Source organism: Hemiscyllium ocellatum, chromosome 7 (genome assembly GCF_020745735.1).
Source record: "Hemiscyllium ocellatum isolate sHemOce1 chromosome 7, sHemOce1.pat.X.cur, whole genome shotgun sequence".
NCBI lineage: Eukaryota > Metazoa > Chordata > Chondrichthyes > Orectolobiformes > Hemiscylliidae > Hemiscyllium > Hemiscyllium ocellatum.
Window position 1 is genome coordinate 110,007,099 of NC_083407.1, and position 25,929 is coordinate 110,033,027.

General features: G+C 43.4%; 1 long non-coding RNA gene across 1 annotated transcript in view; it reads left to right on the forward strand.

Annotated features, from left to right (window-relative positions):
- Window positions 1–25,929, forward strand: part of LOC132817596 (uncharacterized) — a 90,921-nt gene that overhangs the window by 56,442 nt on the left and 8,550 nt on the right. The window contains exon 2 of the long non-coding RNA XR_009644899.1: window positions 15,616–15,752. This is a non-coding gene — a long non-coding RNA (uncharacterized LOC132817596). The remainder of the gene's footprint in view (window positions 1–15,615; window positions 15,753–25,929) is intronic.

Here is a 25,929-nt window from a genome sequence, read left to right on the forward strand (position 1 = left end):
CCCTCCTCTGTCTCAATGAAAGTCTTTCTTCCATTCTCTATTTGGTTGGGCAGTGGGGCTGGTGAGCTGATTAGGATGCCCGGAGGGATCTGCAACTTGCTGGCCTTGATAACATGAGGACTCAGACCTCATCAGATAGGATGTTCTTGGCCCTGGTGCAAGCAGGTTTCTGGGTTGGTGTAACTTGCTGTTCTCCTGTGGTCCTCTCTCCTTTTGCTACTGCTGACTCCTACTGACTGTGTCCAGAAAGAAGGGAGAAGGGTTTTGGAAAATGATAGACCAGTGAATGACAATTGAACTCAGCAGAAGTTTACCTGTCACCAAGTGTAAGGTAAATCCAAAGGAAGAAGGGAAGACAGAGATGATCGTTTGAAATGCTGGAGCGACTGGCCACCATACCCGCTGGCTACCAAGTGCTGAATTTTCTCAGTAGTGGTGGGAAGCAAGACTCCGGTCTGTTTTTGGAGTCATATCCCAGTCTTCAGTGAGTAAACTGATATAACTTCAGCTTTTGGCAGAGGTGAACCTTAAGGGATCTAGAGATGGATTTCTTGTCCACTGACAACCAGGGTGGGGTGAGAGGGGTGTGCAGTATATCTGTGAATTAAAGAGGGTCAGGTGAAATGTGGCACTCATTCACAGCAGTCACAAAGGTTTTCCCGAGTGAAAAAGAGAGAACATAGAGAGAGTGGGATACAGAGCAAATGGATTAAAGACCGAGCGAATTACAGAACAAGTGGAGTATAGAGAGAGTGGAGTATATAGCGAGTAGCGTATAGAGATGTGGAGCATCGAGGGAGTGGAGCATAGAGAGAGCAGGCATAGAGAGCAAGTGGAGTGTAGAGAGAGTGGAGTATATAGCGAGTAGTGTATAGAGAGTGTGGAGCATAGAGGGAGTGGAGCATAGAGAGAGCAGGCACAGAGAGCAAGTGGAGTATAGAGAGAGTAGAGTATGTAGCGAGTAGCGTATAGAGAGTGTGGAGCATCGAGGGAGTGGAGCACAGAGAGCAGGCACAGAGAGCAAGTGGAGTATAGAGAGAGTAGAGTATGTAGCGAGTAGCGTATAGAGTGTGTGGAGCATCGAGGGAGTGGAGCATAGAGAGCAGGCGTAGAGAGCAAGTGGAGTGTAGAGTGAGTGGAATATAGAGGCAGCAAGAGCATAGAGTGAGTGGATTACAAAGGGAGCAGCAGCGTGGAGGAAGCATGCATATAGAGAGAGCTGAAGTATAGAAGGAGTGGCGAACATAGGGTGTGGAGCACAGAGCAAGTGAAGTGCAGAGGGAGCTGGATCTTTGAGTGAGTATTCAGAAAGAGGGAGCTGGAGCCAACTGGTTGTAGGAGTATTGAGGAAGTAGTTGTTTTGAGGCTGCAGCAGAACTGAGGATGTAGGAAGCTAGAAGGTTTAGGGGTATTGAAGGAGCAGGAGCCAAGAGGAGCAAGAGCATAATGAGTGTAGAGAAAGCAAAATCCTAGAAATTACAGAATCGCAGGCAGAGAAGAAACCTTGGAGGGTAAGACATGGAGCAGGTATCACAGGGACGGGGTGTTTGCAGCACTCAGGTTCCCAGGGTTAGAATGACATGGGAAGGACAGTAACAATGGGGGAGCTGAGGAAGGGCAGGGAACTCTGAGAAGCAGAGAATGCCTCAGGCTGCTGCTCACTTGCTTGCTCTCAACCTGAGCTGTTGCTCACACAGTCAGTCACAAATCTGGCCCTAAATCCCAGACACAATGGAATGTCCCTGCAGATCCAGTTTAAAAACCACAAAGACAAGCAGTTACAAGGGGTTGCAGGGAGAAGTGGTTAAGAAATCCCGCACAGTTTGTGCACGCTTACCACCATCTGGACAATCACATGAGCGACAGACTAATGTGGTAATAATGCAGTGGTTACATATACTATCCAAGGAACATTTGTTGGGAAATTTTATGTCATTGTTTACAGCTGAAATCTTTACCAGCAAGAAAAGTTTGTTGCGGAGTGCATTGATATTAAACACTGAACAAATTTAGTTCACTGGTGTACACTGTCCCCTTTCCATTCAATGGGAGCACTACATCCCTCTCAGTCAATTGCTCAGCAACAGAACTGAATTAAAGTGTAGCTGTTAATCAGATTGTTCTCTTATTTGTCAGTGTAATGAATCAGTGAGCAGGAATTTCAGGGCGGAAAAACAAGGAGGTGAAAGATTTGTGATCTTCCCTGTGGCAATGAATGAACAGGCAGAACACCAACATTCCTTCCTCAGAGATTCAGCAGCTGTTCTTTTTGTCCCTTGAACTAAGAGTGTCAGAAACTAATCTTTCACCAGTAGCTTTTCCTGTCGTTTAAATAGCACACATTTTCTTTTGCATCCTGCAAAGAGGCAACTGTTTATTTTCTTGACTTAATAATGCAGGCACTGGGGTAAAGTCCATAGTGCAAAGCACAAGTTGAGTTGAAAATATGAAACGAGGTGAGGCAAGTAGAGAAATAATGAATGGTTGAGAACAATGGATGGATTTTGCCAACCTAACACAGAGTAAACCTGAATCAGGAAAATAGTTGAATTGAATTGAATTTATTGTCAAGTGTACCAAGGCACGGTGAAAAGCTTTATCTTGTGAGCAGATCACAGAGTTAAGTGCATAGATAAGTAAATCATAGGTAAACAGTGGTAAAAACAAAATCACAGGTACAGGCGGATGTTGGGAGTTTGTGAGTCCATTCAGTATTCTAACAACAGTAGAGTAGAAACTGTTTCAAAACCTGCTGGTGCATGTGTTCAGGCTTCTGTACCTTCTCCTCGATGGGAGAGGTTGTAGAAAAGCATTGCCAGGTTGGGAAAATCTTTGAGAATGCTGGCAGCCTTTCCTTGGCAGCAGGCCTGGTAGATGGATTACTGAACTTCTTAACCTGACACATTATTTCTTCTGGCCTCTACTTTGGCCAGCAATGAGGAGTGGGAGTTAGAGAAGCTGGCAGATTGTGATCCGAAAGGCAGGGAAACAGACATTGAGGCTGAGACGGTAGGAATCATCTTTCATCTCAATTCTCAATATTGGGAGTTTGAAATGCTTGTAGCTAGAAAGAGGTTGAGGCAAGTTTATAGAAGAAGAGGAAAACAATGAGCAGATTATCAGAAGCTGTTCTTTGAGATATCTCATGCACGATTACAAATCATCTGAGAAACCCTGGGCAGTGTCTTACAGAGGATGATTTTTGAGAGCCTGCGTGATACTTTTCCTCATTGCTTCCTAGTCATGTACACATTCATCTTAAAGAGATACCGGTGAGAGTACATTTGTATCTTTTCAAAAGCAAATTATATTTTTCACGGCATATATCTTCCACCTCAAGTTCTTAATCATCACCATACCCCTCCCAGTTCTGCTCCTTTTCTGTGTTTACAGAATCATGCAGGAAACAGGCCCTTCGGCCCAACCAGTCCATGCCGACCATAATCCCAAACTAAACTAGTCCCACCTGCCTGCGCTCGGCCCATACACTTCCAAACTTTTCCTATTCATGTACTTATCTAAATATATTTTAAATGTTGTAACTGTACCCGCATCCACCACTTCCTCTAGCAGTTCATTCCATACATGAATACTCTCTTTGTAAAAAGGTTGCCCCTTGTGTCCTTAAATCTTTCTCCTCTCGCTTTAGAAAGTATGCCCCGAGTCTTGAAATTCTCCCACCCTAGGGAAAAGACAACTGCCATTCATCTTATCTATACCCCTCGTGATTTTATAAACCTCTATAAGATCACCCCTCAACCTCTTACTCTCCAGTGAAAAAAGCCCCAGCCTATCCAGCCTCTCCTTATAATTCAAACCCTCCATTCCCAGCAACATCTGATAAACCTCTTCTGAACTCTCTCCAGCTTAATAATATCCTTCCTACCCAAAGATGTGCCCTTGTGTTTTTTTTAAAATATTTATTGTGAAGTATTTTAAATATTTAATGAACGGGGCAGCCATGTTCATAACATGGTATTTACTGGAGACATACCAGACTTGAAACATTAACTGTGGCTTTATCTCTCTACAGAAGCTACCGGACCTGCTGAGTTCCTCCAGGACTTATTGTTTTTATTTCAGGTCCATGAATTCATTATCAATGTGGTGAATATTTTGTTCACAGAAACAATAAATTAAATAAGATATATTTTAATGTTTATTCGAAGCAAGTTACCAAGTTGCATTTACTCTATGGTTAGAAGTCTTCTTTTCATTTTCAATCTATGGAATTTAATACTTGACCTTCGCTGACTATCTATTTTAAAAGTCTGTGTGGAAGAAATTTCAAACGCAAAGAAGGAAGCTTGCAACTTCCAAACTCATGAAAGATGCCTGAAGTACACTTTTTAGTGCACGCCACAGTAAAAGATTTCTTCTGTAAAGCTGCAGGATAGCTTTATGTTAGAATTCAGATCACACCCACGCAGTACTCCATCTTTACATGTAAGTAATTTGTTTTGCTCAACAGTTTGTGCTTCAATTAAACTGGACTGATCTGTGGAAGATTACTGAATGATTTGTCCCCTTTGATTTAGGTTTCAAAAGAAATAAATGGTGGAATGGCACACAAATAGAGGTGGAAAAGGCCAAAATTTGCTGCATAATACAAGCAGCATCAAAGTGTTTAATGCTTCATAAGAGACAACGGGAGTAGAAGTTGCCTTTTTCCTTGTGAAGGATCACAGGATGGCACGGTGGCTCAGTGGTTAGCACTGCTGCCCCAAAGATTTTAACCTACTGTGAATCCTCTTGCAAGGATGCCTTCCTTGAAGAAGCTCTCTTCCTCCCTCTACAAGGATTTCTTAGCCTGCTTGGCACACTCTCCTCATTCCTGTTGAAGGGCTTATGCCCGAAACGTCGAATTTCCTATTCCTTGGATGCTGCCTAACCTGCTGTGCTTTAACCAGCAACACATTTTCAGCTGTGATCTCCAGCATCTGCAGACCTCATTTTTTACTCACAGCTTCATAGACCCAGGTTTGGTTCCTGCCCCGGGCGACTGGCTGTGTGGAGCTTGCGCATTCCGCCTGTGTCTGCGTGGGTTTCTGGTTTCCTCCCACAGTCCAAAGATATGCAAGTTAGGTAGATTGGCCACGCTAAGTTGACTAGAGTGTGTAGGCTTGGTGTGGTTAGTGATGGGGAATACAGGAAAAGGTCTGGGTGGACTCGATGGGCTGAATGGCCTGCTTCCACACCTTAGGGATCCTACAAAGATACTTGTGGGTGCAGCCAAGTGGTGGAGAGAAGACATGGAACAGTTGAAGGTAAGATGCTAATCAAAGGTAACGGAATGGGATTACAAGAGAGAAGTTCAATAGAATGGTAAGAGACAAGAGTGAATGCTAAACTGGAGAGGGCTGCAGTATCACTCAGAGGGTTCACACCGTGGAGGAATTGTGCATCAGGGTAACAGAACAAAGTGCAGGAAACAATGTCCCAGCTGCTGATAAGATGCACAGAGAGATGAACATTAACATTTAAGTGCTCCATTCAGACGTCTGATAACAATGGTGAAGTAGGTGTTCTTGAATCTCTTTGCATGTGTATTCAAACGTTTATATCTTCTGCCTAATGAAGGAGGGTGGAAGAGAGTATCATTGGGATGGGAGGGGTCTTTGATTTTGTGGATTGCTTTCCCAATACAGCCAATGGATGGAAGGCTAGTTTGCAAATGGATGGGGCTGTGTTCACAACTCTCTGTCATTTCTCTGTCATAGTCTGGGGAAGAGCTGTTACCATACCAAGCTGTGGCGCATCCAGATAGGATGCTTTCTATGGTGCATCTACAAAAAATTGTAAGAGTCTTTATGGACATGCTGAATTTCTTTAGCCATTCGAGGAAGCAGAGATGTTGTTGTGCTTTCTTGACCGTAGTGTCATCGCAGATGGACCAGGACAGATTGTTGGTGATCATCACTCCCACAAACTTGGTGCTCTCGACCATCTCCACCTCAGCTCCATTGTTGCAAATAAGCCAAGACCTCTGCTCTGCTTTCTAAAGTCAATGACCACCTCCTTCAATTTGCTGATGTTGATGGATTGAAGATAAGGTGCACAGAGAGTGCACCATATTCCCCATCACTAACCACACCAAGCCTACACACTCTAGTCAAGATTATAGTGTTGCTGGAAAAGCCAGTAGGTCAGGCAGCATCCGAAGAGCGGAAAAATTGACTTTTCGGGCAAAAGCCCTTCATCAGGTTCCTCTATGTTATTCTTGCACTCTGCCTTGTCATTGTTTGAGATCCAAACTACAATGGTGGTGTCATCAGCAAATGTGGAAATGGAGTTGGTGTGGAATTTGGCCACATCATTGCGTGTGTATAAATAGTACATCGGGGGCTGAGTATTCAGCTTTGCAGGGCATCGGTGTTGAGGGTTATTGTTGGAGGAGGAGGAAGCATTGTCACCCTTCTTTACTGATTGTGGCCTGTTAGTCAAGAAGTCCAGAATCCAATTATAGAAGGGGCAGCAGAGATCTAGGTCTTGGAGTTTGGAGATAAGTTTGGTTGGAATTATGGTGTTGAAGGCAGAACTGCAGTCAATAATTAGGATCCTGGTGTAGGTAATCCATGTTGTCCAGATGCTCCAGGGATGAATGTAGGGCCAGGGAGATGGCATCTGCTGTGGACCAGTTACACTGGTAGGTGAATTGCTAGGGATCAAGGCAGGCTGAGAGGCTAGAGTTGATGTGAGCCACAATGAACCTCTTGAAGTACTTAATAATTATGGATGTCAAATCTGAGAATCGGTAACTGGCCTGTGAGAATAGAATTCATCTGTGTTGTAATAATACCGTTGAGCCAACTCTTCAGATGAGATGTGGCCTCCATATTGCCTGAGCTAGCTGGCATCTTGCCTGACCCTGAACAACAGGAAGTCATGAGTCAACTGTGAAAATATGATGAGATCAAAAAAATTAGATTCTGGATATTGAGACAAAAATAGTCCAATTAACCCACCCCATGGCTTAGTGGCAAGAGGAGAAAACTCATTGGTGAGCAGCAAAAGTCCCATTGCCTGTGTAACCATTTTATCATTATCTAATCTCACTTTATTGAATGCAGCTTGTTATTTTCCCAAACAACGGAGAGAAACTAGATTCTGACTATTCCCTGAGTGTAAGTCAGAGCGAGTACCCGGTGGCTTCACCTGCCTGTTTGCCCCTCTATGTCTCAGTGTTGACCAGCATCTCAGGCGTGTTCCATGGGCAATGACTATCTCTCAATCTCTCCATTTGGCCATGGGGTTTAGCAGCAGCTTCACCACATCATCATGGCATGTCTCCAACTCATCATCTCAATGCTTTGAAGATTACCAATATTTTCAATGCCAAGAACAGATCACTTTTTAAAATGTCCTTCATGACCTGAGGACGTCACTAGCTAGGCCAACATTTATTGCCCATCCTTGGTTGCTGCTGGAACTGGATGGTTTGTTCGGTCATTTCAGAGAATCAATCATATTACTGCAGGTCTGGAGTTACATGTGGACTGAACTAGCTAAGGATGGCAGATTTCCTTCCCTGAAGGATATTAATGAGCTGGATGGGATTTTACAACAACTGCCAGTAGACCAGTTTTTTTATTCCAGACTTTCATTGATTCAAATTTCACCATCTGCCATGGGATTCGAATTGCAGTAGTCAGGCACCTGAACAGTAGAAGTTGATAACATCTGAAATCATAGAATTGTCATGCAAATCACATGCAGTGTCTAACCAGGTCGAATACAAATTCTGGCCACAAATAACTTTGACCATTTCACTGGTCATTGTGGATTGATCATAATCATCTCTGTAATGCAGAGGTAACCTTCCAAATATCAGCTCCCCAATCCATGTAGTGTGAGTTGTATTCAGATGAGTTTGTGGACTGTGAACTGCCACCATAGAGTCATAAGGACGTACAACATAGAAACAGACCCTTTGGTCCAACTCATACATGCCGACCAGAAACCCTAACTTAATCTGAGCTTTGTCTCCAGCAGGCTATGTGTACCTGAAACAGCAATGCTTATGAGGTAAAAACAATGACTGCAGATGCTGGAAAACAGATTCTGGATTAGTGGTGCTGGAAGAGGACAGCAGTTCAGGCAGCATCCAAGGAGCAGCGAAATCGACGTTTTGGGCAAAAGTCCTTCATCAGGAAGATTCCTGATGAAGGGCTTTTGCCGCTGAAAATGTGTTGCTGGTTAAAGCACAGCAGGTTAGGCAGCATCTCAGGAATAGGGAATTCGACGTTTCGAGCATAAGCCCTTCATCAGGAATGAGAGAGAGTAGCCAAGCAGGCTAAGATAAAAGGTAGGGAGGAGGGACTTGGGCGAGGGGCGATGGAGGTGGGATAGGTGGAAGGAGGTCAAGGTGAGGGTGATAGGCCGGAGTGGGGTGGGGGCGGAGAGGTCAGCAAGGAGATTGCAGGTTAGGAGGGCGGTGCTGAGTTGAGGGAACCGACTGAGACAAGGTGGGGGGAGGGGAAATGAGGAAACTGGAGAAATCTGAATTCATACCTTGTGGTTGGAGGGTTCCCAGGCGGAAGATGAGGCGCTCCTCCTCCAGCCGTCGTGTTGTTATGTTCTGCCGGTGGAGGAGTCCAAGGACCTGCATGTCCTCGGTGGAGTGGGAGGGAGAGTTAAAGTGTTGAGCCACGGGGTGGTTGGGTTGGTTGGTCCGGGCGGCCCAGAGGTGTTCTCTGAAGCGTTCCGCAAGTAAGCGGCCTGTCTCCCCAATATAGAGGAGGCCACATCGGGTGCAGCGGATGCAATAGATGATGTGTGTGGAGGTACAGGTGAACTTGTGGCAGATATGGAAGGATCCCTTGGGGCCTTGGAGGGAAGTGAGTGTGGAGGTGTGGGCGCAAGTTTTACATTTCCTGCGGTTGCAGGGGAAGGTGCTGTGCTTTAACCAGCAGCGCATTTTCAGCTGTGATCTCCAGCATCTGCAGACCTCATTTTTTACTCGAAGGGCTTTTGCCCAAAACATCAATTTCGCTGCTCCTTGGATGCTGCCTGAACTGCTGTGCTCTTCCAGCACCACTAATCCAGAAACAGCAATGCTTATGTTCACTTCTGAATGGGATGTGGGAGTGGGACAGTAGGAAATTTGTTTGATTTTACTTTGAATTTTGAGCAAACCTGTGAAGATCGCTGTCTCAACCAGTGTTCCTGAGAAGGGAAGGATATAGCAAACTGGCTTACCTTGGAGTAAAGAGATAGTGTTAGTCCCAGACCAGGAGTGTCAGGATAAAATCCTGAAAAGGTTACCTAGAGTAAAAAATGAGGTCTGCAGATGCTGGAGATCACAGCTGCAAATGTGTTGCTGGTCAAAGCACAGCAGGCCAGGCAGCATCTCAGGAACAGAGAATTCGACGTTTCGAGCATAAGCCCTTCATCAGGAATAAGAGGTTACCTAGAGCTGAGTATATTTAAGCTCAGGTCTAAAAGCTCCAGGAAGACATTTTCTGCAGTTCCAGTCCATAAGCTAAAGTAACTAACCATTTAAACCTATTAAGTGTTAGAAACAGAGGCACTGGTGTGAGTATTATACAAGAGGTACTTTTGGGTATTACTCAAGGTTTGTTTATGGGTACTGTACTAGGTGTGTGCTTGGGAACTGTACATGAGCTACTGTTTTTCTTTTCAATTTATAAAGGAGTGTTTTCAGATGAATAGAATTACAATTTTTTATTCTGTGTGCATAAAAATGTTGAATTTAGACAGAACATTTGGTTTATTCTTTCTTAACCTCATTTGTTTAGTTAATAAATATATATTTTATTGTTCCAACAAAATCTGCAGCAATGTGTCCTGTTTCAGCGAGAGACAACATTGTTAAAGTTGAAACAAAACAAAATATGATCTATCAAGCCAGATTTCAAACTGGGATCTAACATATTCAGCAATAAACATTGACTGGGATCATAACACTACATCTTAGATCAGGAAAATGCAATACAAATGTACGTCCGCCTATTTCCATTTACAGATATTCTTGACTCAAAGCCGCTATGTCATTATTCATGTCGCATCCAGATCCAGAAAGTGGCAATTGATTCGTCAGGATATTGGAGGTAGGCGGGTGGAACGCAGGCAAAAATAGAGATGACCAAAAATGCTGTTTTGGGAAAGTAGAATTTAACCCAGTTGTGTGTGGGAGGCCCTTGAGGAACAGGTGGATCTGAAGTTTAATTTGTTAAATGGAAATTAAGTGCCATTTGGATTGAATTGAATGCTGGGAGCCTGGATTTCCTGGGTATCCCAGAGCTTGCCAAGAGAAATGAGGCTAGAGCACAGCAGGAATGGAAATAGGGGCAGACAGGTTGATAGCCCAAAAAAAGGCTTTACATGTTGTAATATGAGAGCTCCTCTTTGCTCAAGTTTAGCTCTTGGCCCTTATTCTGCGAGTGTGTTCCTGTGGCTCATTTCCAATACCTTGGAGGTCTTTTGCTGATACTTCCTTTTATTTGCTTCTTGATCTGTGCTTTCCAGTTGTTAACCTTTGCAGCAGCCTTGGGAGCCACTAATGCAGCTCTAAGTTGGAGCTTCAATGAGGAGCAAAGGGAACATCATCATCATTGACGGTCCTTCGCAGGTAAGGATGACTCTCTTCCAATGTCAGGGTGAGTCCGTACATGGCTGTACAGACCATTATGGCTACTGCAGGCTCTGTTACACTTGGGATAGAAGGTGGTCACGTAAGGGATGTGGCAGTGTGCTCCTTTAGCTGTTTTTGCCTGGCCTCCACTTTTTCCCAACGGCAAGCTTCAAGATGTTCTATGCCTTTCCGGATGCTCTTCCTCCACTTTGGACAATCTTGGGCCAGTGATTCCCAGGTGTCTGTAGGAATGCTGCACTTTGCCAGTGGGGCCTTGGGGGTAGCCCTGAAGCTCTTCCTCGGTCCCCCTGGGGCTTGCCTGCTGTTTTGAAGCTGGGAGTAGAGCACCCTCTTGGGGAGTCTTGTGTGGGTAATGCAGACAACGTGCCCAGCCCATCGTAGCCAATGAAGTGCCTTGATTCTGAGGATGTTGGCCTGATCAAGGATGCTGGTGTTGGTGCGTCTTTCTTCCCAGCTAATCCACACGATCTTGTACAGGCAGCATTGACAGTACTGCTCCAGTGCCTTGAGGTGTCCACTATAGACAGTCCACATTTCAGAGTCATATCAGAGGATGGGATCCACCACAGGTCTGTAAACCATGAGCTTGCTGTCGGATCTGATGTCGTTGCCCTCAAACAGCCTTTTCCACTGAAGGCTGTGCTAACACACTGGAAGTGGTGGTGGATCTCTTTATTAATAATTGCTTTAGTTGACAGGACATTTCCGAGGATACCAGAATTGGCCAATGTTCTCTAAGCCTTCCCTGTGGACGTTGATGATCGGGGGTTCGCTCCGCAATGCCAGGCCAGTTTGGTGGCGGACTTTGTCTTGCAGAAGGGAAGACCATCAGCAGCACTGCCCACAGCCTTCTCATGAACCATTGCCCTGTTCCATTGGATGGAGAGGGAGAACAGAGACCTTCACATTTGCAAGATGCCTCCCCAACAGTCAGCACATTAGAATTCCAGACATAGGAACTAGAAGCAGGTATAGGCTATTTGGCTCTATGAACATGCTCCACCATTCAATAGGATCATGGCTCATCATCTATTTTAATACCATATTCCCATTTTTTTAGATTTTTTTACTTACAGTGTGGAAACAGGCCCTTCAGCCCAACAAGTCCACACCGACCCGCAAAAGTGCACTCACCCAGACCCTATGTTTACCTTTGCACCTAACACTATGGGCAATTTAGCTTGGCCAATTCAACTGGCCTGGACATCTTTGGGTTGTGGGAGGAAATCCACACAGACACCGGGAGAATGTGCAAACTCCACACAGTCAGTCTCCTGATGCGGGAATTGAACCTGGGTTCTCTGGTGCTATGAGACAGCAGTGCTAACCACTGTGCCACTATGCTGCCCATTTTCTCCCCATAGCCCCTGGATGCCTTAAAATCTAAAATATTATCCACCTCTTGCTTGACTATAATCAGGTGACTTGGCTTTTTCAGCCTTCTGTAGCAGAGAATTCCGCAGGTTCTTAACCCTTTGAGTGAAAAGACTTCATTTTAGTCCAACAGGGTCTACCTTGTATGTTGAGACTGAGTTCCCGGTTCTAGATGCACCAAGCAGGGGAAAACATCCTTCCTGCATCGAGACCTTCCAGCCCTGTTAGAATTTTGGGTTTCGTTCAGATCCTCTTTCATGCCTTTTAAACACTAGTGGATTCAGATCCAATCGAATCAATCTCTCCTTATGGGACAGTCCCGCCATTCCCAGGAGTGAACCATTGCTGTGTCCCCTCCACAGCAAGTACTGTGGCTGACAAACGGCGTTTCAAGAAGCTCAGAGTTTCCCAGCAAGTAGATGTTGGTGAGTCCAGTCTTATTGAAAAGACTGCTGTCCAATTCATGTTAGCGGGCAAGCATTGACAGTGACCATCCAGGATGCTGAGCCTCTGCATCTTTTTACTCTGATTCCTGTCACGGATATTCCTGGTGACACACTCTCAATCCCATAACGTGGTGTCCACTTCACTATTGATGTGGCCAGTCAGAATAAGAGAGCTCTTGGGCTTGCTTCGATGTTGGCTTTTAAGCGTAGAGAATCGCTGATTGCATGTATCGGACAAACAGTGTGGCCTCAGGTCAACCACCGCTAAACACCAATGACAGGGAGGCCACTCTGTTACTAACAATGAAAACAGAAAATGTTGGGAATACTCAACAGCCTCGGTGGAAGACGAACAGAGTTAACATTTCTGTTCAATGACTTTCGACCATCTATTAACATCCAGTTGGAATGCAAACAGTGCAAGATTATGTCGCTACAAATTGTCCCAAAAATTAATGCCAAGATGTCTTGAGCGTGCACCAGTCAAATCCCTGGCAGATCCAATCAGTCAGGGTGACACATTGGAGATAAGAGCTACCCTTTAAAAACATGGCCACAGACTTTGACCCTGAGGAAGAGGTACAACAGAAGCTATCTAAACACAAAAATGCTGAAAAATGCATTTTGGGTTCCTGCCAAGATCTGGGGGTATGCTGTAATATGCACCAGCCAGTATTTACAGTCACAGAGTCATAGAGTCATACAGCATTGATACAGACCCTTCGGTCCAACTCATCTATGCTGACCAGATATCCTAAATTAATCTAGTCCCATTTGCCATTAATCTAGGCCCATATCCCTCTAAACCCTTCCTGTTCATATGCCCATCCAGATGCCTTTTAAATGTTGTCAGTGTACCAGCCTCCACCACTTCCACTGGCAGCTCATTCCATACATGCACCACCCTTTATGTGAGAAAGTTTTCCATTAGGTCCCTTTAAATCTTTCCCCTCTCACCTTAAAACAATGTCGTCTAGTTTTGGACTCCGTTACCCTGGGAGAAAGACCTTAGCTATTCACCCTATCCATGTCCTTCATGATTTTGTAAACACCTATAAGGTCACCCCTCAGTCTTCAACAGTTCAGAGGATAACCTCTTCCTATAGCTGAAACCCTCCAATCATTTCCTGTATGGTCAGGTCTTCTGCAGCCAGCACATTCCTTTGCAGCAAAGACTTCAAGAGGAAGGAGAGGAGGTGGAGCTCAAAGTGAAAAATGATGCCTGCAACTGCAAATCTAGCTTAACAGGACCCCTCTTCATGTATTTGTAGAAGTAGTCCTCTTCCTGCCTGTGACAGCATCCACTCTCCTGCTCAAAGGTGTGGTTCAACATTGGAACATAACAGGGGAGGCAGTGAGATCAAAGGAACACTGGTGATCCTTACTCCCAGTGCCATCATTCTCAGACAAGAGAATGAAAATTGAGGCCAATGTCTTGGCAATCATTAGGCCAAATACTTGCTTGTTATGTGGCCAGACAAAATTTCATGTCAATAAAGTAGTTGATGTATTTTCCTTCAAGAATTAAAGATGTTATATTCAGTTAAATCTGCCTGGAACTATTCACTGTGCAAATTTTAATGAGGAATTATGAGGAGGGGTTAAAGAGGGTCAGTAACCTCCTGAGTCAACATTCCATGTCTGCATTCTTCTTCACATATCTTGTATCAATTCTGAACAAAACAGAGTTTGAGTCCTGTGTGGCAACTCTCAGTCCTTCCAGAAATAACCTGATGAAGGGCTTTTGCCCGAAACGTCGATTTCGCTGCTCATTGGATGCTGCCTGAACTGCTGTGCTCTTCCAGCACCACTGATCCAGAATCTGGTTTCCAGCATCTGCAGTCATTATTTTTACCGAGAAATAACCTGAGTCTGATGAAGAAAGTCCAGGGTTTTACGACCATGCCATTGTAGCTTAACTGATGTTGGTATCAGGTTCACAAGCTTGTTTCCCTCACACTTGAGCAGAAGATTGTATCATTGGTGGGTCAAAGGCTTCTGCATTTGTTTGCAGTGCATTTCGCCACTTGTGGAATGTGTGTCATCGTCAAAGCAGCCAATATCCTGAGATCGTGCCCTACAAACCCAAACTATGAAAGGACTTGCATGTGGTTTTTGCAAGATCCTGATGCTTTTGCATAGGCCATGATAGGACGTGTTTCAAAATGTGTTCACGTTTTGTGGGCATCACTGACAAGCCAGCATTTACTGCCCATTCCAAACTTCCCAAACTAACCCTTCCTCATAATTCCTCATTAACATTTGCACAACGTGAATCGTTCCAAGCAGATTTAACTGAATATAACATCTTTAATTCCTGAAAAGTCAACCACATTGATTGATTGATTGATTGATTAAATTTATTGTCACGTGTACATAAGAGGAACTTCCATTTTCCATCATTCGCTTATCGGAATTTCAGATTATCCGGAAAGATCACAAGGTCCTGATGCTTGGCTAAACTGTGTTATTTGGCATTTGATTATCCCAACATTCGATTATCCGACAAAATGCTCCTCATCTGTGTCATTCGGATAATCGAGGTTCCTCTGTACAGTGGAAAGCTTTGTTTGAGAGCAGTACAGGCAGATCATAGTAAGCAAGGACATACAGATCATAGGGTGAAATAAATCTTGGACGAGTAAGGCATACAGGTTACACTGTACAGCATATGGGCAAGGCAAGGTCAACATGAACAAGATCAGCATTATTTGAAGTTCGAGAGTCCATTCATCGTTCTAATAACAGCTTGGAAGAAGCTGTTCCTGAACCTGCTGGTGCACGGGTTCAAGCTTCTGTATCTTCTGCCTGATGGAAGAGATTATCAGAGAGCATTATGGGTGGGTGGGGTGAGATTGGTCTTTGATGATATTGGCAGCCTTTCTGCAACAATGAGAGATGTAAATGGAGGCCATGGATGGGAGGTTGGCTGTGGGTCTGGAGTCACACGTTGGCCAGATCAGGTATGGATGGCAGTGTCCTTCTTTAAAGACATTTGTGAAGAAGATAGGAATTTTTTCAACCATCAACAGTTATTCATCATTAGACAAGACTATTGGAACCTGGCAGGGCACAGACCTTTAAATTCTAGAATGGGACAGCAATGCATAAATATGCATCTGAAAGTTCTCTCTGTTCTTTAAATTTTCTATTACTCATATGTTCACTATTATCTTGCAGCACGATTTCAAACTCAAAGGTTGTTGATCCAATACTCAAAAACACGGCGAAGATGAAGTGTTGAAGACTTGTGAAGAGGTGGTCGCTTCTTCGCCAGCACTGTTGAATGTTTCAAAATAAATGCCTTGACAGCAAAGGTAAACTGTGCTCCAGAGACTAGTCATCCCATATTTATGATACATCAAAGGTTAAAATCAATTACAAATCTGAAAACTAATTAGAAACATATTTTGTTCTTGAGAGTATGGTATCTTGGCTCAGCTTTTGTTTTTGATTATTTGCCCTCACTCATTCTTCTCTCTTCAAGTCTAAATTAGATAGATATACTCTGCTATTTATAACTTATGACTCTTGGCTCAAAGAAACATTTAGTTGCAAATGTGTGCCAGTCAGACTAACACATGTTTCTAAATCATATTTTAAATGAATCAACTTCAAGAAATTCACGTCTTTCAATGCAGTGGCCACACTGCCAATGCACTGAAGCCCAGTGACATTTCTGCACTGTTACAATTGGCATATTTCTGTATAACCAGCATTGAACACGTTTTTCTAGATGCTGTGATAAAATGCAAATCTTCTCCCTGTTTCAGGCCAAGAGAAAAGAGTAATATAATTTCTTCAAGTTTACTTCTAACCCCTGGCAGACATCTGCGTGACACTCATTTGAATGAAAGATATGACTGGCAATGGAGACAGACTACACTGCTGTGTAGAAATGACACAGCACAGCAGCTTCCAAATGCAGTATGCAAGTTAAAAACGAGGAACATTGAGGCTTTGGGTTTATGTAATACAATGTCACAATTCTGAAAAACAATCATATGAAATTCATTTGCGTTGAATGCCTTTATCCATATGGAGGAATTTCATATCAATTCATTCAGAATGGGGACGCTAACATCATACAATGTCCTGAGGGGTGGGAGTAGTGCAGACAGGGACCAAATTGTACTGTCTGTGGCCGTCGCACGAGGAATGTGAGCTTTTAATTCCTGCTTCCGGGGATGCGGCAGAAGCAGACAGGATCAAAGAGATCACCACCAAAGATCCAAACCTACAAGAAGGAAGAAGAGAAATTAAAGGGTGAATCACTCTGCGAACATTCCCATACATCTGCTGCTGTCTGATTTCCCACTGACTTTGACAAATTTCCACAAAATGAAATGATATGAAACTGACTGAGTGCTAGGAAAGTAGTTGCAGAATAGTTTGTCTACAGACTGGAGGAGCTTATATAACAAGGGGTCCCTGGAGATCAGTGTTAGAACCACTGCTTTTCTTGATTGATATTGCTGACCCAGAATTGGGTATGAAGGGAACAAATGAAAAAGTTTAAAAGAAACATAGATAAGTTGAATAGCAACGATTTTTTTCTCTAGGGTGGTGGAGTTCAAAACTAAAGGGCACATTTTTAAAGTAAGAAGAGAAACATTACAAATATATTAAGGACAAAAGGGTAACTAGGGAGAGACTAGGACCCCTCAAAGATCAGCAAGGCGGCCTTCGTGTGGAGCCGCAGAAAATGGGGGAGACACTAAATGAGTATTTGGCATCAGTATTTACTGTGGAAAACAACATGGAAGATACAGACTGTAGGGAAGTAGATGGTGATGTCTTGAAAAATGTCCATATTACAGAGGAGGAAGTGCTGGATGTCTTGAAACATATAAAAGTGGATAAATCCCCACGACCTGATCAGGTGTACCCTAGAACTCTGTGGGAAGCTATGGAAGTGATTGCTGGGCCTATTGCTGAGATAGTTGTATCATCAATAGTCACAGGTGAGGTGCCGGAAGACTAGAGGTTGGCAAACGTGGTTCCACTATTTAAGAAAGGTGGTAAGGCCAAGCCAGGGAACTATAGACCAGTGAGCCTGACATCGGTAGTAGGCAGTTTGGTGGAGGGAATCCTGAGGGACAGGATGTACATGTATTTGGAAGGGCAAGGACTGATTAGGGATAGGCAACGTAGCTTTGTGCCTGGGAAATCATGTCTCACAGTGTTGATTGAGTTTTTTGAAGAAGCAACAATGAGGATTGATGAGGGCAGAGCAGTAGATGTGATCTATATGGACTTTAGTAAGATGTTCAACAAGTTTCCCCATGGGAGACTGGTTAGCAAGGTTAGATCTCATGGAATACAGGGAAAACTAGTCATTTGGATACAGAGTTTTTCAGACTGGAGGCCTATGACCTGTGGAGTGCCACAAGGATCGATGCTAGGTCCACTACTTTTTGTCATTTTTATAAATGATTTGGATGTAAGCATGAGAGGTATAGGTAGTAAGTTTGCAAATGACACCAAAATTGGAGGTGGCATGGACAGCGAAGAAGGTTACCTCAGATTACAACAGAATCTTGACCAGATGGGTCAATGGGCTGAGAAGTGGCAGATGGAGTTTAATTCAGATAAATGTGAGGTGCTGCATTTTGGAAAGCAAATCTTAGCAGGACTCATACACTTAATGGTAAGGTCCTAGAGATTGTTGCTGAACAAAGAGACCTCAAAGTGCAGGTTCGTAGCTCCTTGCAAATAGAGTCGCAGGTAGATAGGATGGTGAAGAAGGCATTTGGTATGCTTTCCTTTATTAGTCAGAGTATTGAGTACAGGAGTTGGGAGGTCATGTTGCGGCTGTACAGGACATTGGTTAGGCCACTGTTGGAATATTGCATGCAATTCTCGTCTCCTTCTTATTGGAAACCTGTTGTGAAACTTGAAAGGATTCCGAAAAGATTTACAATGATGTTGCCAGGGTTGGAGGATTTGAGCTATCGGGAGAGGTTGAAGAGGTGAGGGCTGTTTTCCCAGGAGCATTGAAGGTTGAGGGGGTGACTTGATAAAGGTTTACAAAATCATGAGGGGCATGGATCTGATAAATAGACAAAGCCTTTTCCCTGAGGGTGGAGTCCAGAACTAGAGGGCATAGGTTTAGGGTGAGAGGGAAGAGATGTAAAATAAACCTAAGGGGCAACTTTTTCACACAGAGGGTGGTACATGTATGGAATGAGCTGCCAGAGGAAGTGGTGGAGGCTGGTACAATTACAACATTTAAAAGGCATCTGGATGGGTATATGAATAGGAAGGGTTGGAGGGATATGGGCCGGGTGCTGGCAGGTGGGACTAGATTGGGTTGGGATATCTGGTCAGCATGGATGGGTCGGAGCAAAGGATCTGTTTCAGTGCTGTACTTCTCTATGACTCTATTTAAAAGGGACCTGAGGGGCAATTTTTCACACAGGGGTGGTTTGTATGTGAAGTGAATGGCCAGAGAAAGTGGTAGATGCTAGTACATTTACAACACTTAAAATACATTTTGACAGGTACTTGATTAGGTTTAAAGGGATATGGACCAAATGCAGGCAAATGGGACTAGTTTAGTTGGGAAATTTGCTTGGCATGGACGAGTTGGACCAAAGAGTATGTTTCCATGCTGTATGACTCTGTAAGATGATACGAAGCATGGAAATACTGTGAGCAGACAGTGATATACTTCAAAAGATCAGAGACCATGACCAAGAGATCAAGGTGGAATAGGTGGACACATGACAGATTAAATTTAATACAGAGGCATTTTGGGAAGAGGAATAAGATGTGACAATATAAAAGGAAGCAATTTGAAATCTGGAGCAAGAGATCAGAAGAAGAGCTGCACAAATCATTGAATTTAAAACAAAATTACTTCATGTGATGTGGGCATCACTGACTGGGCCAGCGTATATTGTGGATCCCTCGTTGCCCCTTGAGGAGATGGTGGTGAGTTGCCTTCGTAAACTCCTGCAGTCCATTGGCTGTGATAAATCCACAATGTCATTTAGGAAGCAATTCTAGAATTTTGGCTCATTGACACTGATGTAATGGCAATAAATTTCCAAATCTGGATGGTGAGTGATCGGAAGGAAGTCTTGCAGTTGGTGGTGTTCCCACATTCCTATCTAGATTGCAGAGGTTGTGGTATTGGAAGGTGCTGTCAAAGGGGTCTTTGTGTATTACCGCACTGAATCTTGGAGGTGGCACCGATGGTGGGAGTAGAGGTTTATGTATGTGATCTCAGTCAAGCCAGCTGCTTTGTCCTGGATAGTGTTAAGCTTCTTGGGTGTTGTGGGAGCTGCACTCAACCAGGCAAATGGGCAGTGTTCCATCATTCTCCTGACTTGTACCTTGTAAATGGTGAACAGGGAATCAGGAGGTGATTTACTCACTGCAATATTCTTAGCCTCTGACCTGCTGCCGTAACCACTTTGGTTATGGTCAATGGCAACCCACAGGATGTTATCAGTGGAGGATTCAGTAATGGTAGTACCATCGAATGCCAAGGAGCAGTGGTTAGGTTGTCTGTTATTGGAGATGGTCATTGCCTGACATTTTTGTGTCACAAATGTTATTTTCCACTTGTCAACCCGCGCCTGATATTGTCCGATCTTATTGAACATGGACTGCTTCAATATCTGAGGAGTCGCGAATGGTGCTGAATATTGTGCAATCATTGGTGAACATCCCCACTTCTGACCTTAAGATGGGGAGGATCATTGATGAAGCAGCTGAAAATGATTGGGTCTGGGACTCTAACCTAAGAATTCCTGCAAAAATGCCCTGGAGCTGAAATGAATGATCTCCAATAACCACAATCGTCTTCCTGTGTTCCAGGTGTGACTTCAACTATAGGAGAGTTTGACCCCTGGTATTCATTGATTCTCATTTTGCCAGGGCTCCTTGGTGCCACACTCAGTTGAAAGCAGCCATGATGCCAAGGGCTGTCACTCTCACCTCACCTCTGGAATTCAGTTCTTTTGCCCATGTTTGAACCAAGGCTGTAATGAGGTGAGGAGTTGAATGGGAGTCGAGAGTTTGGTACTGGAAAAGCACAGCAGGTCAGGCAGCATCCAAGGAGCACTAGAATCGACGTTATAGGCATAAGCCCTTCAACAGCCCTGATGAAGGACTTATACCTGAAACGTCAATTCTCCTGCTCCTTGGATGCTCCCTGAACCACTGTGCTTTTCTAGCATCACATTCTCGACTCTGATCTCCAGCATCTGCAGTCCCTACTTTCTCCCAGGAGTTGATTGGTCCTGGTGGATCCCAAACTGGGCGTCACTGAATGGTTATTGCTGAGCAGGGGCTGCTTGATAGCATTGTTAATGACACTTTGCATCAACGGTTGAGAAAGCGAGTTAGTGACATTAACAGGTTCCTGCGCTTTATAAATTGAGTCATGAGGCAGGATTTAGTCTTGTTTTAGGACTGCATATGATTGGGAATTAGAAATAAAATGGCCACACACTGCTTCTATTTCCAAAGCTGGCTGTTTTCATCATTGTTGGAAAGGGTGGATGGCAGCAGACCACATGCAGCTCTTTGGAATTTTCAGCTTGATTCTGGAAGTGGCCGTTTTAGAACAGCCAAGATGCCATCTTAAATCATGCTTGCAGAACAACATCATTCTTCTCAATTCCACTCCTGACATGTTCCATGGGCCTTCCAAAAATAACCCTTCCATCCTCAGAATGGGTTGGAACCTTGTCTGTGTAACTTATCACAGGATCATAGTATCAAAGAGCAGAGAGGAGGCCCTTCAGCCCATTGAGCATGTACTGCTGAGATTTACTGCTACCTATGCTAGTACCACTTTTCAGCACCAGGCCCATAGCTCGAATGTTACGATATTTCAAGTGTCTTTCCAAGTACTTTGAAAGGTTGTGAGGTTTCCACCTCAATTACTCTCCTGGGCAGTGCTTTCCAGACACCTTCCAGCCTCTGAGTGAAAATGTTTTGCCCCAAATCCCCTCTAAACCTCCTGCCTTTTACACCTTAAAATTATGCCCCATTGTTATCGACCCTTTGATTCAGGGGAACAGCTGCTTACTATTCACCCTGTCTGCACCCTTTATAATCTTATACATCTCTATTAACTCTTCCCCTTTACTCTTCTCTGCTCCAAAGCTTCTGAAACCATGATACATTTACTCAAAAACAGAGATCGAAACTGTACACAATACTCAAGACATGGTCTCACAAATCCACTGGACAACTGCAACTAGACGTCTCTGCTTTTACATTTTGTGCAATGGGCTGGATGATCTCCTCTAGCATTGTAATCATTCTCTGTATTTATGATGAATCTGTGGCCATCCAGGACTTCACACCTTGTTGAAGAAGAATATGAAGGGATGGGAACTTAAAAAGCATTTAAAAAGTTGGTGATGGAAAAAAAAATTGGTTACCTTTGCTTTCCATGGTTCACCTCGAATTGTGAAATGCTTTGAAAGACGACACAGGGGCTCAAATAGCATTTAGCATGGTCTAGCCAAGCTTGGTGTTGGATGGCTGGACCAGTTCTGTACCAGATGCACTCAAGTATATGTCCTCTCAGCTTTCCAGAGTAGATAAGCCAGGGGCCATACTAGAGAAGCTACTCAGTGTTGGATAGGGTAAAAAGTTTTTTTGGAGACATGGTTACCAAAGGTAGAAGTGAATGGTTGAGTACATTGTCAGTTGCAGAAGTATTGTGGCAACTGAAAGTCTGGCTCGAAATTTCAAGTACAAAGCACAACTCATGTGAGACAGAATTTAGTTCAGCTTAAACATAGAAGGAAGTAGAGTTGGCAGGGAGCAGGGTGACGTGAATCATGAAAGATAGGAGGAAGTGGTCAGGCATAGTGATCTGTGAGTTAAATCATGGGAAATAAAGGGGCTGTGTGAGTTGGCAAATTTGAGATGATAGCCAACACCATGGGTCAGAGAGTTTTTATGCAGAGTAAGGTTAAGGAAGTGACAAAGCAGAGTAACTAAGAGGGGGAAGACAGCAAGCTAAGTTGAGGTGTGTCCACATGGATAGATTTAAAACTTGCTGGAAGAAATATGAGAGATTAAGGCATGAGATCAGTTTTAGCTGGTCTGGGGCCTACCTTCCCAGAGATTTTTTTTAATGTTATATTTAATGCATTTTGGAGTCTGCTATAATTTTCTTTTTCAAATCACAAATGACTTTCCCAGAGAAAATTCCTTAATTCAAAGGTGACAGTAAAAGTTGTTATTGTTTGCTACGACTTTACAGAGACAAGTTGCTTTCGTTGGGATAGTCACTGAAATCTTTAACAAAATACACAAATAGTCGTCCCAATTGGCAGTCATGGGAAATTGCCTGCTCACTATCACATGATTCTCCTGTTCCTGATCTCCATTCGACAAATCAGAGACCTGTGGGGGGAGCCGCTCATGTTGAAAGCCTGCTGAGTTAACCAGTTTCGTCAATGAATTTCTATTTTAACTAGTTTCAGGGATCTGAGTGAGTCAGTGTTGAAATGAAACCTTTGAACCAAGTACATTTGATGGTTCACGCCCAAATATTAACCTATCTTTTCCTCTCATAGATTCTGATCAGCACTTCAAGCATTTTTGTTCCCTTCCTGCTGACGATTCTGTAACTCGTCAAGGTGATGGCGTACTTGCAGCAGGAGGGAGTGGTCCATTTCCCAAATCAAACACCCACTAGCTAATGTTTTGCTGTCACGATTTTTGTCAGCCTTCAGCAAGACTCTTCAATTAAACTCCTTCCGGAATCAGCACTTGGAATTTCTGGGCACCCAATGTAGCATCAAACATTTTCAGGTCAGGCAAAGCAAAAAGAAGGATGTGGAATAAGTTCTCTTCTTAAAGCAGAATTCCCTATTGAATGAGTATCGGTGGCACAGTGGTTAGCACTGCTGCCTCACAGCGCCAGGGACCTGGGTTCGATTCCCGCCTCAGGCGACTGACTGTGTGGAGTTTGCACGTTCTCCCTGTGTCTGCGTGGGTGTGCTCCGGTTTCCTCCCACAGTCCAAAGATGTGCAGGTCAGGTGAATTGGCCATGCTAAATTGCCCGTAGTGTTAGGTAAGGGGTATATGTAGGGGTATGGGTGGGTTGCGCGTCGGTGTGGACTTGTTGGGCTGAAGGGCCTGTTTCCACACTGTAAGTAATCTAATCTAAGTATAATATTTGTTCATTTCTTTGAGTTCCTCTGAGACCTCTCTCTTCCTGAGATTACCCTAGCAATACCAAATTAGTGACAGTGTTGTGCTATAAGGCCCACTTAATGATCATTGAGTTTCATTTCATTTAGGAGGAGAAAGTGAGGACTGCAGATGCTGGAGATCAGAGCTGAAAATGTGTTGCTGGAAAAGCACAGCAGGTCAGCCAGCATCCAAGGAGCAGGAGAATCGGGGATTCCTGAAGAAGGGCTCATGCCCAAAACATCGATTCTCCTGCTCCTTGGATGCTGCCTGACCTGCTGCGCTTTTCCAGCCACACATTTTCAGCTTTCATTTCATTTAGGACTGTAAAACAAATAACAAATCCAAAATGTTTGCTCTAGAATTGGGCTCTTTGTTCAAAGATAAAAGGAAGGCACATAACCTGCTGGACCACATAATTCCCTCAATTTCAGCTTGTAACTCTTTGGAATGTTCATAGTGAGATAATACTTTTATTCCAGAAGCAGCTACCTCAGTTAAAATAGTGAGCTAAGAAATGAATTGTGCTGTTTTTGTCTGCCAAGATTAACTGCTGGCCTAAAACACTAGCATCATGCTATAAAAAAGGCTCATTTTGTACAACCTGAGCCGGTATGCTCTATTACCTCATAAAAGCGGATATTGTAAATCAGAAACTAAAACAGAAGTTGCTGGAAAAACTCAGCAGGTCTGACAGCATCTGTGAACCAAAATCAGAGTTAGCGTTTCAGGTCCAGTGACCCTTCCTCAGAACTGGAACTAGTTCTGAGAACTCGATGCTGCCAGACCTGCCAAGCTTTCCCAGCAAAATCTGTTTATGTTTATGCTCTATTTCCTCCTTTCTTTCTTTTTAAGGCTGTCTCTCCTTGATTAAGCTTTTTAAAAAACATGCCTATCATAGTAAAAATGCTATATAAATACGTGTTACTGCTGGCTGAATTATCATATCTCAAAGTGGATGTGAACGAGATTTTAGATAAAGACACTTGTCCCAACGGATTCTGGGTTAAAGGCTCAGTTCCTGATAGATTTGTATTTTGGAATTTGGAACTGGAAAAGATTGTCAAACCTACTCAATATTCAGGTAGATTACTGTCCTCTGCTTTAAGTTCATTTCTTTGCTCAATATCCCTTGATACACTTACTCAACAAAAATGACAGAGAGATGTCAATTTTAGATCTAGTACTTCTCAACGAAAACAGACTAAATAAGAACATTTTGTTTTAAAAATAAGTCTCTAAGGAAGAGGAGATTTATATTGATTTTGAGAGTGATCTATTTAAATCGAAAACCAGGGTCATTAATCTGAACAATGTACAAGGGCTGAGTTGGGTAAATTAGTTTGGAGTCCCAGGTTGAAAGATATAACAGCAGATAAGTAAAGTCAATCATGTGAAGGGTTAATTAAAATTCAAAATAACTGTGTATATTCTGCAGAAATAAAATCCAAGGGAAAAGTGGTCTACCCATGGTGAAAAAGAAAAGTTTAAAATGGCATTCGATTTAAAAAATGGTTTATGATATCGCTTGAAAGATGAGTAAGTGGGGATTAGAAGGATTGTAATATTTACCAAAGAATGATGAGGAAGTTTTTAAAAAAATAATGCGGAATATGAGCGTAAATTAACAAGACCTATAAAAACTTATTGTAACATCTTTGACAGGCATGTAGAAGGAAAGGATTTGATGAAAGCAAACGTGAACCAGATGGGTTTTGAGAGATAAGCCGGCATATTAATAACAGATAAAACATGAAATTATCATTGAAGAAATTAGAAAGGAACAGAATTTTTTTTTAAAATTACATCTGTTTTCATGGTAGAACGCACAAGAACATTTCATATAGAGGGGAGTCAAAGGTCTGGTGAGATCGAGGTACTTAGAGAAGCAAGAAAGTGACACCGCATCAATTAATGCAACTAAACGCTGACAAATCCTCTGATCAGAATGGCTGATATCTTCGGGCAGTAAACTAGATCGCCCCAGCCATAGTGTTTGCATTGGTTTCAATCTTCCAAAACATACTAGGTTTGAGAATGGTCTGACACGCAAAGGGGGGCTGCTAGCCTAGTGGTGTTATTGCTGGGTTTATTCATCCAAAGACCCTGGTAGTGTTCCAGAGAGCCAGGTTCAAATCCTGCTATTGCAGATGGGGGAATTTCAGCCCAACAAAAATCTGGAAGTGTCTAAAAGAGTCATAGAATCACACAGCACAGAAACGGACACTTTGGTCCCACTTGTCTATGCAGACCAAGCTAGTCCCGTTTGACCCATATCTCTCTAAACCTTCCCTATTTATGTATCGGTCCAAATATCTTTT